Genomic DNA, 19,696 nt, shown 5'->3' on the forward strand with positions numbered 1-19,696 from the left:
TTTCACATGCTATATATGTATGTTTTTCCTGACAATAGTTTTGCAGAGCAGTGCGGGGACATCTTTTAAACACACGAACAAAAGTATTTGTGGTTTAACAAGGTCCAGGCTCTGCAATGACAACCCAGCAAAGAGCTTCATGCCATATCTTTCCACCTATTTCATAGTCTAGTTTTACCAAGATATTCTCCTAAGAAAATCCTTATGGGGGGGGGGGGATGGTTTATTCTATCCAGTGTCTTAAGCTGTTTTTCTATGGCAACATTTAGAATTTGAAACTCTTCAAAGACTAGCATTTCTCATGTTAAACAACAAACTTTTTAGGGAAACTGCTGAACTCACAGTAATGACTTTTAAAAAAGTGAGACATTTTTAAGAATTCGTTTTTCTCTATATCTGCAGGAGGCAAGAAAAAAAGCAAAAATGTATCTTCTGGCACCCCTTTTCCTTATCTACTTTCTCATTTCAAACAGGTTTCTCATTATGTTTCTACTCATATTTTCTTAAATCGAAAAATTTGAAATAATATATTCGTGGTAAGTTTTTGAGGCTGATCAATGTTCTTTAGTCAAAACGTATAGCACAATAAGAGATACTTTATACTACATAGTCTTAACCTTAAAAATTACATCTGTTATTTCATTTGAGCCCCCAATAATCTTTTCAAGTATATAGATCTGCTTAACAGATGTGTGATTAAGTTATAATGGAGTGTTTGCCTAAGTCAAATGTGTATTAAAAGCAGTGGTGGTTCTAGAACCTATGGTTTCTAACTTTAAATTCTGCTCTCTACCAGGTAGTCTTCTTGATACTCTATTCATTACTGTGGTCTAAGAATGTGATAGATATTAGATCCCATATCACAATTTCATACTCGGTTCACCATGGACCTGAGTGTCAAATCATGTTTATCTAAACTTTAGAGAAATATGGAACTATGGTTAGTCTGATTACAAGTAAATATAGGAGGCACTGTGCTCATTGCTGCCTGTTGCTCCTACTTTGTGTCTATGAAACAAGCAAACTAGTGGCTTTCTAAATATTACATTAATATTTTCCTCAACATAGATGTATTATAAATAATCTAGTGGCATAATTATGAGAAAAACTTATAATGTGAGTTTGCATATTCAGTAGCAGATTTTCTGGATTACTTAATATGTCTGTTGTTAGCCAGTTTAAAAGGTTGTATACATGTGATATAGGTACAAACATATTCCTTCTTGTAAATATTAGACAAATTAACCTAAAAAATTTTTGACTTTCTTTAGTTGGAAGTGTCTGGCAGTACAAGTTGTCATTAAATCCTTTTTGTTTTTTTAGTTTCAATGTTTGTGTTTGTACATCCTTCTAAAATGCATGAGTCTTCTGGTTTTTATTCAAATATCTAATCTGTCATTTACGTCAGTGGAAGAATTCCAAGGAATACCAAAATGGTAACCAACCTTTATTTATAGGCTCAAGGGTAGAAAGGGACCCTTGGAATAGTCTAATTTTCTCTTAATGTGTTGTACTTAGTTTAACATGTGCTTGTTGAAAGGTTATTTTGTTTTCTCCTTGACAGTTTCAGTTTAAGGACTTTTGGTACTTAAGATTATTCCTTTTATTCCCTTGAGTTTGTTGCAGTACAGTGAAATAATGAGTCATCAAGTAATATATAATGACCTGAAATAGTTGCTGTAGCATCCCAAGATGCCAGACTTAAAAATAGTTTAAACCCTGACATCTTGATCATTTCGCTGAACAAAAATCCAAAGGAATAAAATTGTCAAAATATGAAGAATTATTGTAATGTTGAGAGATTTTTTAAAGTGTTTAAAGGGTGTTTGATAACCAGATCTAACAGTGAATAGGTAAATATTAACTCTGAAAATCATTTGCCTGCAGTCATAAGTTTTTTCTGTGGATGCCTAAGATATATTAGGCAAGAAATCCATATAAATGAAATGGATTAATCTAGCAAAATGATTAAGCAAAACAGCTCCCTCTCTAACATTCGGAATTCTCCTTAACCTTGTGATATAATCACCTTCAATTGTCCACAGCCATTATTTCATGCTAAAATTAGAAATGTGTTCCACTTCTGCTTTCTGAGGAAAGAAAAGACCCATTTTTGAAAAGGAAGATAAAAAGATAATCTAAGCTTTAAAATGCAAAAATATTTCCATTTTTATGCACATTGAAAAAAATCACCACTATGAAATCATTTGTGAACAAAATTCATTGTGATCTACAGGTGTGACAACTTTTGAATTGCAATATAGATTTTTTTTTCTTTCATGAGAATTTATTAATTGCTGAAAGAGTTACTCATGAGAGTTTTTAAAGAGAAACGTGGAAGATCACATCTCCCCAAAAAAGGGCTTAAATAATTTGTTATTACTGCCCTTTGATACTCTGGTTTTTGGTTGTTTGCTTCCTTGCTATTTTTTTTTTTTTTTTTTTTTTTTTACTTTTAGATCAGAATGAATATGCTCTATATGAAGTTTTTCTAATCCTTAGAAAACCGTCAAAAGTCTGCTCTGGAATTATCTGCTTTTGACCTAAAAACTAGTCAGATAACAGGTGGTCTGAGTGGGTGAGTATGAAATTCAAGGGCTAGAAAATGGAGATTTGCTTACTTAAAATCTTCCTCTAGTTCAGTGTTTGAACTCCTTAATTTAATTAAAATACCAAGCAGTTTTATTTGAATTCCTCTCTGTAATAATAAAGGCTTTGGCTAGTAAAATTCCCTGAAACATTCAAGAGATATATTATGATTTGTATTAAAGGTGTACATGTGTGCATTTGTTGTGTGTTTGTAGGGCCACTATTGATGGTAGAAATGAGAACTAGGCTGTGGGAATTTTGTGAAGGACTAAAGAGTTTGCACTTTATTCTGTGGTCAATATAGATTACTTGAACTGATGGATAACATGATCATATCTCATATGGAGTTAAGTTATAGTGGCAATACTGAGAAGAATTGGAGCAAGTAAAAGAGTCCAGAGGCAGGGAGAACTATGTGGAGACCATTAGAATAGTCTAGAAAAAATTGATGAAGGCCAACAGGAAAGGCAGGAACAGATTCAAAAATATTTTTGATAAGCTGATACTTAAGGCTAAGTCATCTGGAAAAACTACCAGTGTATAATATCTTAATGAAAATTGATTACTTTTGTCTTTTCCTTGGAAGGCAATCCTCATTTAAGTACAGAAGATATTCAGCCCTAGAGAACAATGAAGCACTTACTGGTACTTTAACCATGACACAATGAGACAGTATATTGGACAGAGTTAAACATTCTATTTTTCAGTCACCAGCTTCCTAATGACAGAATAAGGCCTTATATTTTAAAACACCAAAAGACTTGGAGATTTAAAAAACTGAAGAGCTAAGACAATAATCATTCACTAATAATAAATCACAATGGACTTTATGGTGATTAAAAAATCTTGAGCACTTGTCAATAAAGGAGAAAAGAATGATAATTACAAACAGGCTAAACTTTTTACATTTATTACCTGTCTTCCTAAACAGAACAGTCAAGTTCAATTCCATGTATCTGAAATTAGGAAAAAGTGAAAATATTACTATGCCTATTTCTAATATTACCATTTTTCACTTTAACAGCTTGCCAAATTATCAAAATGACACTCTAGACCATGGCTAAAAAAATAGATATTCTAAAGTACTCTAGTTTTTTGTTTTCCAGAATTCTTATGACATATAAGGACATTAAGTACTGCTTTGAAGCAATGCCATTTTGCAATTAAAAATTTATTAAATTACTTCTGAACCAGAAGTTCTGGCCATCCTCCTCTCCTTTTTCCTGTTCTTTGAATTATTTTTTGGACCCCAGCATAAATCAAGGAAAATAGACCCTGTGAATAGAGTATGAGCAGAATGTTTCTTCTTCTGAACATGTATTGGGTTGGCCAAAAAGTTTTTTCAGCTTTTTCCATAAGATGTTATAGAAAAATCTGAACAAACTTTATGGCCAAGCCAATGGTAACTATTAAAGGTTGATCAGATAATGTGTGCTTGAGAAGATATTTTAAAACTGCATATTTGGGTTCAATGCACAAAGCACACATGAGTGCAGACACACACTCACATTTATAAAGACTGGTGTAAAACAGAACTAAATTTAAAGGATCACACTAACTCCCACTCAAATTATGTCAACCTTCCCAGTTGTATTCTTACTTCCATATTCCTAACTCGAACTGGAAAAAAAGAAAGGTGATAGGCATTACCAGAAAGTGCTGTTGTTGATTTGGTAGTTAGGATGGAAACAAGAGAGAGAAAACGCACATCTAGTGTTGCAGTGGTGTTGAAGACTAGCAGCCAGACCATACTGGGGAATGAATAGAGCCTTAATACTAATTATTTACAAGGAAGGATAGAGTTTATTTATTTATTCATTTTCTCTTGTTTCAAATTCTGCTGGTCTCGATCTTGTGAAGTTCAAATGAAATGATGAATGTGAAAGTGCTTTGCATAAAGTGTCATAGATTTTACAACAGTATACATTTGGGTTTAGGTAGCATTTCAAATGATGTAGGAATTTTCGTCTTTCCCACTCAGACTTAGTTTTTCAGCTACCCACTCATCACTTTGAAAATGTTAGCCTTAAGCCATTTATTTTTATTATGTAACTACTTAGAAGAGCTATGAATTTAGCTAATAAAATGTTCTTGCTGCCTATGTAATCTGTCAATTTAAAAGGGCTTATTTTCATTTATAAAAAGATATCCTCTTAGAGTTTGTTAAAGAAAAATAAATTAAAAAATTTAAATAAAACAGGCAGAAATATTAAATATTGGAAAAACATCTGCTAAACTATAAATTCAAAACACATTGTTAGACTTCTTAGTAAAATGATTATGTAAACAATTTTGAATTGAGCCCTTCTGTGTGCATGAGTTTGTTTATTCTCTCCTTTTCTAATTTCATACTTAATGTACAATTGCTACATGTCCTGTGTCCTTTCTTGGCAATCTGAAACAACATTACCATCATAAAATTTTTTAAATAAAAGAGAATTTAGAGACTATCCAGTAAGAATATCACACCCATCTGGAATGGAATTTCCATGAAAATAGAGGCCATTTCATATTTAAAGTATAGCTACATTCCTAAACCTAATCACTTACACATAATGCATAATTCATATTTATGAAAGAGGAAATTCAGTTCTAAAAAGACTGTGATTTGCTCAAGTTCACAAAACTAGAATCTAGATCTTCACTCCTAGCTTAGGGCTTTGCCTGCCATGCCACACTGAGTTTCTTTAAGGATGTGATGTCATCTTCAAATGAGAAAAATTTAAGTAGGAGGATAACATTTCCTTCATACTTTTTTTTTCAATTATTTGTATTAATTGGAGGCTAATTACTTTACAATATTGTAGTGGTTTTTGCCATACATTGACATGAATCAGCCATGGGTGTACATGTGTTCCCCATCCTGAACCCCCCTCCCACCTCCCTCCCCATCCCATCCCTCTGGGTCATCCCAATGCACCAGCCCCGAGCACTTGTCTCATGCATCCAACCTGGACTGGCGATCTGTTTAACACTTGATAATATACATGTTTTGATGCTGTTCTCTCAGATCATCCCACCCTCGCCTTCTCCCATAGAGTCCAAAAGTCTGTTCTATACATCTGTGTCTCTTTTTCAGTCTTGCATATAGGGTTATCTTTACCATCTTTCTAAATTCAATATACATGCATTAGTATACTGTATTGGTGTTTACCTTTCTGGCTTACTTCACTCTGTATAATGGGCTCCAGCTTCATCCATCTCATTAGAACTATTCAAATGTATTCTTTTTAATGGCTGAGTAATATTCCATTGCAAATATGTACCACAGCTTTCTTATCCATTATTCTGCTGATGGGCATCTAGGTTGCTTTCATGTCCTGGCTATTCTAAACAGTGCTGCGATGAACATTGGGGTACACGTGTCTCTTTCAATTCTGGTTTACTCGGTGTGTATGCCCAGAAGTGGGATTGCTGGGTCATATGGCAGTTCTATTTCCAGTTTTCTAAGGAATCTCCACACTGTCGTCCATAGTGGCTGTACTAGTTTGCATTCCCACCAACAGTGTGAGAGGGTTCCTTTTCTCCACACCCTCTCCAGCATTTATTGCTTGTAGACTTGGATAGCAGCCATCCTGACTGGCGTGTAATGGTACCTCATTGTGGTTTTGATTTGCATTTCTCTGATAATGAGTGATGTTGAGCATCTTTTCATGTGTTCGTTAGCCATCTGTATGTCTTCTTTGGAGAAATGTCTGTTTAGATCTTTGGCCCATTTTTTGATTGGGTCATTTATTTTTCTGGAGTTGAGCTACAGGAGTTGCTTGTATATTTTTGAGATTAATCCTTTGTCTGTTTCTTCATTTGCTATTATTTTCTCCCAATCTGAAGGCTGTCTTTTCACCTTGCTTATAGTTTCCTTTGTTGTGCAAAAGCTTTTAAGTTTCATTAGGTCCCATTTGTTTATTCTTGCTTTTATTTCCAATATTCTGGGAGGTGGGTCATAGAGGATCTTGCTGTGATTTATGTCAGAGAGTGTTTTGCCTATGTTCTCCTCTAGGAGTTTTATAGTTTCTGGTCTTACATTTAGATCTTTAATCCATTTTGAGTTTATTTTTGTGTGTGGTGTTAGAAAGTGTTCTAGTTTCATTCTTTTACAAATGGTTGACCAGTTTTCCCAGCACCACTTGTTAAAGAGATTGTCTTTTTTCCATTGTATATCCTTGCCTCCTTTGTCGAAGATAAGTTGTCCATAGGTATGTGGATTTATCTCTGGGCTTTCTATTCTGTTCCATTGATCTATATTTCTGTCTTTGTGCCAGTACCATACTGTCTTGATGACTGTGGCTTTGTAGTAGAGTCTGAAGTCAGGCAGGTTGATTCCTCCAGTTCCATTCTTCTTTCTCAAGATTACTTTGGCTATTCGAGGTTTTTTGTGTTTCCATACAAATTGTGAAATTATTTGTTCTAGTTCTGTGAAGAATACCGTTGGTAGCTTGATAAGGATTGCATTGAATCTATAGATTGCTTTGGTAGTATACTCATTTTCACAATATTGATTCTTCCAATCCCTGCACATGGTATATTTCTCCATCTATTTGTGTCCTCTTTGATTTATTTCATCAGTGTTTTATAATTTTCTATGTATAGACCTTTTGTTTCTTTAGGTAGATTTATTCCTAAGTATTTTATTCTTTTTGTTGCAATGGTGAATGGTATTGTTTCCTTAATTTCTCTTTCTGTTTTCTCATTGTAAGTGTATAGGAATGCAAGGGATTTCTGTGTGTTAATTTTATATCCTGCAACTTTACTATATTCATTGATTAGCTCTAGTAATTTTCTGGTAGAGTCTTTAGGGTTTTCTATGTAGAGGATCATGTCATCTGCAAACAGTGAGTTTCACTTCTTTTCCTATCTGGATTCCTTTTACTTCTTTTTCTGCTCTGATTGCTGTGGCCAAAACTTCCAACACTATGTTGAATAGTAGTGGTGAGAGTGGCACCCTTGTCTTGTTCCTGATTTCAGGGGAAATGCTTTCAATTTTTCACCATTGAGGGTGATGCTTGCTGTGGGTTTGTCATATATAGCTTTTATTATGTTGAGGTATGTTCCTTCTATTCCTGCTTTTCGGAGAGTTTTAATCATAATGGATGTCTTGATTTTGTCAAAGGCTTTTTCTGCATCTATTGAGATAATCATATGGTTTTTACTTCAATTTGTTATGCTGGTTATTACATTGATTGATTTGCAGATGGTCAAAGATCCTTGATTCTGGGAATAAAACCCACTTCGGTCATGATTATGATGTTTAATTGTTGTTGATTCTGTGCACGAATTTTTTAAGCGATTTTTGCATCTATGTTCATCAGTATATTGCCTGTAGTTTCTTTTCTTGTGCATCTTTGTCTGGTTTTGGAATTGGGTGCCTGGTGCCTCTAGGAATAGTTTGGAAGTTTACCTTCTTTCTTGCAATTTCTGGAAGGTTTGAAGTAGTAGGTGTAGCTTTCTTTAATTTTTGGTATAATCCAGCTGTTGAAGCCATCTTGGTCCTGGGTTTGTTTGCTGGAAGAATAACTGATTACAGTTTTACCAGACCCATGCTTGTGATGGGTCTGTTAAGATCTTCTATTTCTTCCTGGTTCAGTTTTGGAAAGTTATACTTTTCTAAGAATTTGTCCATTTCTTCCAACTTGTCCATTTTATTGGCATAGAGCTGCTGATAATAGTCTCTTATGATCCTTTGTATTTCAGAGTTGTCTGTTGTGATCTCTCCATTTTCATTTCTAATTTTGTTAATTTGGTTCTTCTCCCTTTGTTTCTTGATGAGTCTGGCTAAGGGTTTTTCAATTTTATTTACCTTCTCAAAGAACCAGCTTTTGGTTTTATTGATTTTTGCTATGGTCTCTTTTGTTTCTTTTGCATTTATTTCTGCCCTAATTTTTAAGATTTCTTTCCTTCTACTAACCCTGGGGTTCTTCATTTCTTCCTTCTCTAATTGCTTTAGGTGTAGATTTAGGTTGTTTATTTGACTTTTTTCTTATTTCTTGAGGTAAGCCTGTATTGCTATGAACCTTTCCCTTAGCACTGCTTTTACAGTGTCCCATAGGTTTTTGGTTGTTGTGTTTTCATTTTCATTTGTTTCTATGCATATTTTGATTTCTTCTATGATTTGTTGGTTATTTAGAAGCGTGTTATTTAGCCTCCATATGTTGGAATTGTTAATAGTTTTTTTCCCTGTAATTGAGATCTAATCTTACTGCATTGTGGTCAGAAAAGATGACTGGAATGATTTCAATTTTTTTAAAAATTTATAAGGCTAGATTTATGGCCCAGGATGTGATCTATTCTGGAGAAGTTTCCGTGTGCACTTGAGAAAAAGGTGAAATTGATTGTTTTGGGGTGAAACGTCCAATTATGTCTAGCTGGACCATTGTGTCATTTAAAGTTTGTGTTTCCTTGTTAATTTTCTGTTTAGTTGATCTATCTATAGGTGTGAGTGGGGTATTAAGTCTCCCAATATTATTGTGTTATTGTTAATATCCCCTTTCATTCTTGTTAGCAGTTTCCTTACATTTTGTGGTGCTCCTATGTTGGGTGCATATATATTTATAATTGTTATATATTCTTCTTGGATTGATCCTTTGATCATTATGTAATGTCCTTCTTTGTCTCTTTTCACAGCCTTTATTTGAAAGTCTATTTTGTCTGATATGGGTATTGCAACTCCTGCTTTCTTTCGATCTCCGTTTGTGTGAAATGTTTTTTTCCAGCCTTTCACTTTCAGTCTGTATGTGTCCCTTGTTTTGAGGTGGGTCTCTTGTAGACAGCATATATAGGGGTCTTGCTTTTGTATCCATTCAGTCAGTCTTTGTCTTTTGGTTGGGGCATTCAACCCATTTACATTTAAGGTAATTATTGATAGGTATGGTCCCGTTGCCATTTACTTTGTTGTTTTGGGTTCACATTTATACAACATTTCTGTGTTTCCTGTCTAGAGAAGATCCTTTAGCATTTGTTGAAGAGCTGGTTTGGTGGTGCGGAATTCAATCAGCTTTTGCTTGTCTGTAAAGCTTTAGAATTCTCCTTCATATCTGAATGAGATCCTTGCTAGGTACAGTTATCTCTAGGTTGTAGGTTATTCTCTTTCATTACCTGAAGTGTGTCCTGCCATTCCCTTCTGGTCTGAAGAGTTTCTATTGATAGATCAGCTGTTATCCTTATGGGAATCCCTTTGTGTGTTATTTGTTGTTTCTCCCTTGCTGCTTTTAATATTTATTCTTTGTGTTTGATCTTTGTTAATTTGATTAATATGTGTCTTGGGTGTTTCACCTTGGGTTTATCCTGTGTGGGACTCTCTGGGTTTCTTGAACCCATGTGCCTATTTCCTTCCCCATTTTAGGGAAGTTTTCAGCTATTATCTCCTCGAGTATTTTCTCATGGCCTTTCTTTTTGTCTTCTTCTTCTGGGACTCCTATGGTTCAAATGTTGTGGCATTTCACATTGTCCCAGAGGTCCCTGAGGTTGTCCTCATTTCTTTTAATCCTTTTTTCTTTTTTCCTCTCTGTTTCATTTATTTCCACCATTTTATCTTCTACCTCACTTATCCTATCTTCTGCCTCTGTTATTCTACTGTTGGTTCCCTCAAGAGTGTTTTTGATCTCATTTATTGCATTATTCATTATATATTGACTCTTTTTTATTTCTTCTAGGCCTTTGGTAAACCTTTCTTGCATCTTCTCGATCCCATCTACAGGCTATTTATCTGTAACTCCATTTTGTTTTCAAGATTTTGGATCGTTATCATTATTCTAAATTCTTTTTCAGGTAGATTCCCTATCTCCTCCTTTTTTGTTTGGCTTGGTGGGCATTTTTCATGTTCCTTTACATGCTGGGTATTTCTCTGCCTTTTCATCTTGGTTAGATTGCTTTTTGGGGTGGCCTTTCTGTATTCTGGTGGTCTGTGGTTCCTTTTTATTGTGGAGGTTTCTCCCAGTGGGTGGGGCTGGATGATTGTTTGTCAAGGTTTCCTGGTTGAGGAAGCTTGCGTTGGTGTTCTGGTGGGTGGAGCTAGATTTCTTCTCTCTGGAGTGCAATGGAGTGTCCAGTAGTAAGTTTTCAGATGGGTCTATGTGTTTGGTGTGACTTTGGGCAGCCTGTATGTTGATGCTCAGGGCTATTTTCCTGCGTTGCTGGAGAATTTGTGTGGTAAGTCTTGCTCTGGTACTTACTGGCTTTTGGGTGGTGGTTGGTTTCAGTATAGGTATGGAGGCTTTTGGATGATCTCTTATTACTTAATGTTCCCTGTAGTCAGGAGTTCTCTGGTGTTCTCAGGTTTTGGGCTTAAGTCTCCTGCCTCTGGATTTCAGTCTTATTCTTCCAGTAGCCTCAAGACTTCTCCAACTATACAGCACTGATAATAAAACTTCTAGGTTAATGGTGAAAAGATTCTCCACAGTGAGGGACACCCAGAGAGGTTAACAGAGTTACATGAAGAAGAGGAGAGGGAGGAAGGAGATAGAGATGAGCAGGAGGAGAAAAGGGGGGACTCGAGAGGAGAGAGACAGATCTATGTAGTACTCTGTTCCCTAAGTGTTCTCCGTAGCCCAGAACACCCACAGAGATTCACAGAATTGGATTGAGAAGAGAAGGGGGAGGGAGGAAATAGAGGTGATCCGGGGGAGAAAAAGGAGTGTCAAAAGGGGGAAAGAGTAATCATCACACTCCTGAGTAAAAATGGGTACTGAATATTGGATTCTTAAATGTCCAAAATTGATATCAAATACTAAAAAACAAAGATTAAGAATCTAGAATAGGGGTTAGACTCTTAAAGATACAATATTAAAAATAAAAACACAAAAAAATTTAAGAAATATATATGAAGTTTGCTTTAAAAATAGGGTCTTTTTTTTTTGCAAGCTTATAGTGGGTTATGAAAATGAAAATTAAGGAGTAATAGAGGACTTTTAAAAAGTAAAAGAAAAAAAAATTTTTAAAGGAAAAAAATTAATTAAAAAAATAATAGTAAACATGTATCTATGAATTTCTCTGGAGCTGTTGTGGGCAGTGTGGGTTCGGTTTAGTTTCAGTTAGCTCCTTGTTTCAGCTTACACTTCTCAATATCTATAGGCCCCTTCCAGTGTATTGGTGTTAACTACAGGGATTTTAATCTGTTACACCTGTCACTTCTAAAGCGGTTCCCTTTGTTTTTTTGGCTTCTGTTTGCAGGTCTCTTCAGTGTCTAATTTCTGCCCTGATACAAGTGGGCAGAGGTGGTCTCCTGTTTAGGTTCGCTTGTTCAGTCGTGCTGTGGGGAGGGAGGGGCACTGCAGACAAATGTCACTGGCGTGTGTGGGGAGTGCTCGCGGTGTTCCGGCCACACAGGGTTTGCCCTCGCTCACGGCGTGTGTGCTTTCCCTGTCTACACTGCTCAGGCTCCAGGTTGCTCTACAGGGAGCAGGCCCTGAATTGTGTGCACTTTCCAATCCTAAGCTGCTCAGGTTCAGGTTTTTGGGTTGTCCACAAAGACGCAGACTCAGTTGGGCCTGCATTTTGTGCCTTCCCCGACCTAGCAGCTCAGGCAGCCTGGAGCTTGACGAGTGCACTCTCCCTGGGTGCAGTGTGCCTTATCCCCTCTGTGGTCCCAGCCTTAGTTTCTGCGCCTGCAGGTCAGGTCGCCTTGTGTCTCTTCTGGGGAGCTGGTCTCTAGCTGTGACCCTCCCGGCGGATGTCAACCATCCAGAATCTCAGGAAGTCTTTGGTTAGAAACTGGAGGCCTGTTTGCATTTTGGTAGGGGATGCCGTCTCTGGGCCCGCCTTTGCCCCTTTCCCCTCCCCCTGCCTCCTGCCTCTGGCAGGGGATGGGCCAGTCCGCAGCCGGCTAGCTCTTCTCTGGAATTGCTCAGTCCCTCCTTTGTTCTGTGAACTGGCAGACAGTGTCTTTGGTTACCACTTTTCGCAGGTTAATTTTCTCTCTCTCTCTCTTGCTACCCTACAGTTTGAGTTGCTATCTCACGTTAGCTCCCTCCGATTGCCCTCAGGGCATTCAGGCCCAGTCCTTACCCTAAGCAATGCCGCCCCCTCCTCTCCGTTCAGCCTCCACTTGCTGGTGGCGGATGTGAGCGTCTGGGGTGCTTTTCTGCTGGGAGTTGCTTTTAGGCATGTAATCTGTGGATTTTGCTAATTTTTCCTCCCAAGATTTCCAAGATTCGAAAACTTCCCCCAGACCTGCCAGTGAGAGGGTTTCCTGGTGTTTGGAAACTTCCTCTATTAGGACTCCTTTCCTGATATGGTTCTCAATCCCTAACTCTTTTGTCTCTCTTTTTATCTTTTAAATTTTGCCCTACCTCCTTTCGAAGACAATGGGCTGCTTTTCTGGGTGCCTGATATCCTCTGTTAGCAATCAGAAGTTTTTTGTGGATTTTGCTCAGTGTTCAAATGTTCTTTCGATGAATTTGTAGGGGAGAAAGTGGTCTCCCCGTCCTATTCCTCTGCCATCTTAGCTCCTCCCCCCCCCCATTTTCTTCATTATTAATGCATAGGACCTATCGCTCAGTCATGTCTGACTCTTTGTGACCCCATGGACTGTAGCCTACCAGGCTCCTCTGTCCATGGGATTTTCCAGGCAAGCATACTGGAGTGGGTTGCCATTTTCTTCTCCAACTCTCAGTAAATTCATTACTCTTGAATCTGATTATGCTGATATACACTTGGTAAATTATAAATTATACCTACTATTGGACAATATTTGATTACAATTTCTTGACTTAAATTTGGAACCATGGGAAAAACAGTAGAATTAAGTGACCAAAATAACAAAATGGGTATTGTCCTCTTTAAACAAGCAGTAATTAATTACTAGATCTAAAATCATATATAATCCAAGAAGTTTCTTCATTATCTTGCCAAGAATGAAAAATCTCTGGAAAAAAATTATGCATAAGATTAGTTGATAAATTATATTTTGTGTGGATTAAAAGTGTCTAAGTTATATATATATATATGTTTGTGTGTGTGTGTGTGTGTATGATCCAAAAAGACACATGTACCCCAGTGTTCAGAGCAGCATTATTTACAATAGCCAAGATATCCTAATATCCATCAACAGATGAATAGATAAAGCAGATGTAGTACATATGTACAGTGAAATATTACTCAGTCATAAAAAGGAATTAAATAATGTCATTTGCAGCACCATAGATGGACCCAGAGACTGTCATATTAAGTGAAGTAAGTCAGACAGAGAAAGACAAATATCATATGATATCACTTGTATCTGGAACCTTAAAAAATATACAAATGAACTTATTTACAAAATAGAAACAGACACACAGACATAGAAAACAAACATGATTATGAAAGTAGGGGAGGGATAAATGAAAAGTTTGGGATTAACAGATACAAACTATGATATATAAAATAAACAAGGTCCTACTGTTCAGCACAGGGACTATATTTAATATATTGTAATAACCTATAATGGAAAAAATCTGAAAAAGAATAGATAGATAGATAGATAGATAGATAGATAGATGGCTTCCCTGGTGGCTTGGCAGTAAAGAATCCACCATTAAATGCAGGAGACATGGGTTTGATCCCTGAATCAGGAAGATCCCCTAGAGAAGATAATGGCAACCCACTCCAGTATTCTTGCCTGGGAAATCCCATGGACAGAGGAGCCTGGTGGGCTACAGTACACGAGGTCACAAAGAGTCAGACACGACTTAGAGACTAATTATTTTGTTGGACACCAAAAACTAATAAAACATCGTACATCAACTATACTTCAACAACAAAAATCAGTTGTTTAGAATGTATACATGCCATTGGTATATCATTACCTTGCATTCAGAGAAATAACTTAAAGATTAGGAAATTCACTTCATAAACTCACACTTTTTTTTTCAATAAAACCAGAAATGAATACCTAGAACCATAAAAAAATATACGTTAAAAGTATTAATGGAAGAAAGATAAATTAATACCTTTAAAATGCTGGCTGAGATTTAATTAGTGTGGATTAAACTTTGCCGTTTTTCTCTCAAGAGTAAATTTTTAGATGTATTTTTTAAGTAAGCAGTACAATTTTAAGTAGAAATTGAATCTTTTATAAAACTGGACTACTTAGTGTCTATAATTAGTGGGTAGTAACACATTTACATTGAAATTTCTAGATGACATTTTCATATGTAAGTGTGCTTTTTATATCATTTAAAATGGTGCTCTTTTTAAACTTCAAAGTTCAAAGAAATGAGTTTGTCTTAGAAATGAGATTTTTCATTCTTTTAAAAGACTATTTCATTAACTTTCAGCTGCTTATTAAGTTTTAGAGCAAGGGCTCCTAACATCTTTATTGAAATAAAACTTTTCTTTTTTTGCCTACCCAGAAAAAGAAAAAAAAGAAATTTACAATTTATTTAGAGATAAGATCTGTCTCCCTGTCTCCCTCTCCCCTCTCTAGTACCCACCCCATATCTTTCCCTATGACTTGGAAACCATATAAACTACTACCTGTGTATAGTAGGCTTCAGCCAGACTTCTCCTTAAGCACCCCCCCCCCTTTTCTTTTTTAAAGAAGTAAAACAGTCCATTGCATATAACTATTTGAAAAAGAACAAAGATTCAGACACGACTGAGCGACTGAACTGAGCTGAACTGAGTATGCCTTTATTCACTTCATTCAAAGGTTTCCATTAATTTAACATTATTTGTATGTAAATCGAAGTTCCTCTTTCTGCCAAATTGGAAAACATGTACTCATACTGATGATACCAGGTAAGCAGAGAATAATATGAGGCTATAATTATGGCCATAATATAAATAGACCAAACATTCTAGAGATGTCACAACTTTGTGTCACTTTTGGAAGTCTGATAAAACACTTCAGTATTTGAAACACAGGTTGACTTTTACACTATTTTTAATCCATCAGTTATTATTACATATACAAAAGATAAACATTCTCTTGGTGATTTTCTCTGTAACACATGTGGAAATACAAATAATGAATATAATAGAAAGAGATAACTTATCTTTATACTGCTGTTCATCTATGCAAGTATATCATTTAGTCATAAAAACCACAAAATGTCCCTGAATGTCATATTTGTACCTCCAAATTCTGCATTCCAAGTAAATGTAAGCTGAAGTTTCATTGAAATAAGAGTTGTGGTGGGGGCGGGGGAACTCATTATTCTTAAAATTTGTTCATGGGCAAAGAAGAGAATAAGCCTTTAGAAATCTCAGACACTCTATATTCGAAGTGTTGACTTCTGAGAATATTTTTACACTCAAAAATTCAGTTATAATTATCTTTTAAAATGATAATATTCTCTTTACAAGTTCATCCAGTTGCTAAGGTACATCCCTTTCACTGAAAAAATAATGACCCTTGGCAACAGTGAATATATCTAATATAAATTATATTTATAACACAAGAAAGCAGCTTTATATTGAGAACCCTTTGAGACAGTCTATACTAGCAAATTAACTAAGCCACCTGGTTATCATTAACTACTTACCAATTTAGTGTTTTTATATTTTTGTATTAGCTTTACTTTAGAATTCCACTGGAGTATTTTGACATACTTTGTATTATTACTGCTTCTCATATATTGTAAAATGATTTGCTTACCAAGACTGAAGAATGCAATAAGAGGACATTATTCACTGACCTTAAGTAAAGACATTGCTCTAAGAGCTTGTTCAGTTCAGTTCAGTCGCTCAGTCGTGTCCAACTCTTTGCGACCCCATGGACTACAGCACGCCAGGCCTCCCTGTCCAGCACCAACTCCCAGAACTTACTCAAACTCATGTCCATTGAGTCTGTGAGAGCTTGTGGCCAAGCATAAATGTAGCTGGACAAGAGTCCAAAGATTACACTTATTTAAAAAGAGGCATTGATTATACTAAAATTAAATATTCTTTGGGCTTCCCTAGGGCTCAGCTGGTAAAGAATCTGCCTGCAATGCGGGAGGCTCTGGGTTGGGATCCCTGGGTTCGATCCCTGGGTTGGGAAGATCCCCTGGAGAATAGAAGGCTACCCACTCCAGTATTCTGGCCTGGAGAATTCCATGGACTGTACAGTCCCTGGGGTCGCAAAGAGTCGGACGCGACTGAGTGACTTTCACTTTCACTTTCAAATATTCTTTACCAAGAAAAAGTATACTTTGGAATGTGTTTTCACACATTTCTTCTTCCAAGCCAGGTGTTTAATAACAGAAAAATACCTCTCTTACTTCAGTCTTGAAATTTGTAAAATCTACTTTAGTAGTTACACTGGTTCTCTTGCTTATTTCATCGAAGCGAGAGATTTTTCTAAAGACAGACAGATGATTTCCATCTTCTTGAGACTATTCAAAAACACACTAAGTGCAAAAGCTTTTTTGGCATAAAAATATTGCAGGTTTTTTTTTTTTCAAAATATCAAATTTATGAAAATGGGGATGATAGTGGGAGTATTTTATTTCTCCTCACAGCCTTTAAAAATGTTTTATATGAAAGAATATAAGATACCTCTTAAAATAACTGTGATATACATGAATTTGCTATTTTAAAAGTTTAAAATAGCTCTTTTAAAAATCAAAAACCTGTACTGTAAGACTTTTATCTCTAAGGCCAGAGAGGTGATAAGTTTATATTAATATTTTAGATACAATAGGTTGAAACAGTAAAATCTTTCAACAATAATGAGTTGTGATTTGATGCACTGAAAACTAGAAGAGCAATAATAGAATCTGTGTACTGCAGTCAGAACACTTTAGTAAAATAAATTTGGTGGGTATTTTTTTTTCCCTAAAGGCAATATTCTAGTTTTAAAAATTGTTATATTAATTCTACCATTTATATTATAAATGCCATTAATTTGTGTCATAAATACCATGATAGTGAATTAGTGCACCACTGAACAACAGCTCTAAGATTGATGAATGCTTAAGCTTTTTAATGATGTCTAAATGCCCTGGACTAATTAAATCTTCTCATCCCTCCAGAACAATGTTTAATTATCTTGACTCTACAGCTTATAAGCAAGATGTTAATACAGTATCCCTGTTTCACATATTCAGTGGTACTTTGGCACCTCAGTACCTTCAAAAGCTGTTAAGACGAATGCAGTTTAGCTCTTTATATCCTTTAATCATGGAGACCCTGTCTCCATGTAAATAAAACTATCACTTTGCATTGGTGGCACTTCGTTGAACTGATCTCACAAATTCTGATTTCATCAATGAAGTAGTAATCTATTACTGAAACTGACATAATTTTTATTATTACTATGTGTGATTATACGTGCTGATACAGCTTTAAAGAGTTGATTTTTCTGCCTACAACAAATGAAACTGAAATCACCAGGGAGATTGTCAGTCCCTGGATTGTTAGAACCACACATTTACCTGAGAGAGGTTATAACAGTAGATTAGTATAGACTCCTAAGCTTCCCAGGTAGCTCAGTGATAAAGAATCTGCCTGAACCCCTGGGTCAGGAGGACCCCTGGAGTAGGGAATGGCTACCTACTCCAGTATTCTTTCCTGAGAAATCCCATGGACAGAGGAGCCTGGTGGGCTACAGTCCACGGGATCGCAAAGGAGTATAATACGACTTAGTGACTAAACAACAAGCATAGATTCCTAGGACTTTCTAAAAGGAAAAAATGTAGTCTAATTGTTTTATTTTACAAATGAGAGTTCAGTTAAGTGTTTTTACCTATCCCCTACGTTTTCCCCATTGTCACTATTCAAGTCAGTGAAGTGTAACAGTATTAAGCCTTCAATAAAGGACAGTTGATATAAAGCAAATTATTTTAGAATCAACAATATAAACTAAGGTCATTTTGGTAATTCTCTGACAGCCTTTCCCTGTTAGCATTCATCATTTATTCTAAAGATTTTATAGTCCTCAGACATGATTAAAATGCATCTTTCATTAAAAAAATAACTTTGTTATCTAAAATTTTGACCCATTTAGGAAATGAGAATCCTGTAGCAGAAAGAAGAATTTTTGGTTACTCTACAGCATGTTTCAGAAATAATTCTCCATTGGTTCCACATTCTCCAGAGTCCTTCTTCCAGAGACATAAAAGCAAGGAATGTCAGCACTTTAATGCTACTGAGCATATACAAATTTTGTAACCATTTTGCTCCAGTCAGAAAGTACTATCTACTCTTTCTTTGAGAAGGTATTTCCATTGATGATCTATTGCCAGAATATTCATCTTCAGTTGAGGCTGAAGCTTCAATGTGAGAATGTATTAGGGACATTTCTGAGAGGGCAATATGTCTTTTGGGTGAGGAGCGAGGTTGTTATTTCTAATTTAACCTCTTGTGAATTATTTTAAAATATGAGTTTGTTAAAATGTCCACAATTTAAAATGTTTTGTTTAATTTGGAAAGTAGGCAAAGGTAGAAAGGAAGGAAAAATTTATATTTTTTATTAAAACAACCTTTTAAATAACATTTTTAAAGATTTTAAAAGCAGATTTATGATAAATATCAAAGAACATAACAATAAGATAAGTATATTAATTAGCCATCATGCAATTACATTATAGACACAACCTTACATTAAGTGAAAATAACTACTTTCATGATATAATATTTCAGATAACAAAATAAATTAAAATAAAAATCTTAGGAATTGCATTTTATTTTCTTTTTGAAAGAAGAATGAGAAATGTTTACAATTACTTTAATATTTGATGTATCTTATATATTCTTTTCTTAGGATAAATAAAATTTGTCTGTAAATTCAGTACCTGAAATATCATTTTGAAAATACAGCTATAGTGGAATTCATGGCATTAACTTTATTATGCTGAGGTTCAGAAGAGATTTTGTGAATTAAAAAGACTATTCCTGTCATTTATACCAGTTATATTTTCTTCCAGTAAGCATTTAAACTTGTTTTGAAAAATGATATGAAGAACAGTTACTTGGTATATATTACAAGAGATAAAGTAGAAAATTCATATGAAAAACAGTATTCTAAAAACTTAAATTGTTCAGAAAGGAACTAAGTCCCTGCTGGTTCATAGACACAATTATATTTGTACTTTCACAATACACTATTTTGTGCTCTTTTCATCATTTAATAATGTTCCCACGGTTTATGTTTTGTGTACTTGCACTGATTTGGGACTTCCCTGTAGCTCAAATGGTAAAGAATCTGTCTGTG

General features: G+C 35.5%; 1 protein-coding gene across 3 annotated transcripts in view; it reads left to right on the top strand.

The window, feature by feature from the left end:
• Positions 1-19,696, top strand: part of HTR2C (5-hydroxytryptamine receptor 2C) — a 336,239-nt gene that overhangs the window by 93,030 nt on the left and 223,513 nt on the right. The gene's annotated exons all lie outside the window — the stretch shown is intronic.

This window comes from Cervus canadensis, chromosome X, assembly GCF_019320065.1.
Source record: "Cervus canadensis isolate Bull #8, Minnesota chromosome X, ASM1932006v1, whole genome shotgun sequence".
Taxonomy (NCBI): domain Eukaryota; kingdom Metazoa; phylum Chordata; class Mammalia; order Artiodactyla; family Cervidae; genus Cervus; species Cervus canadensis.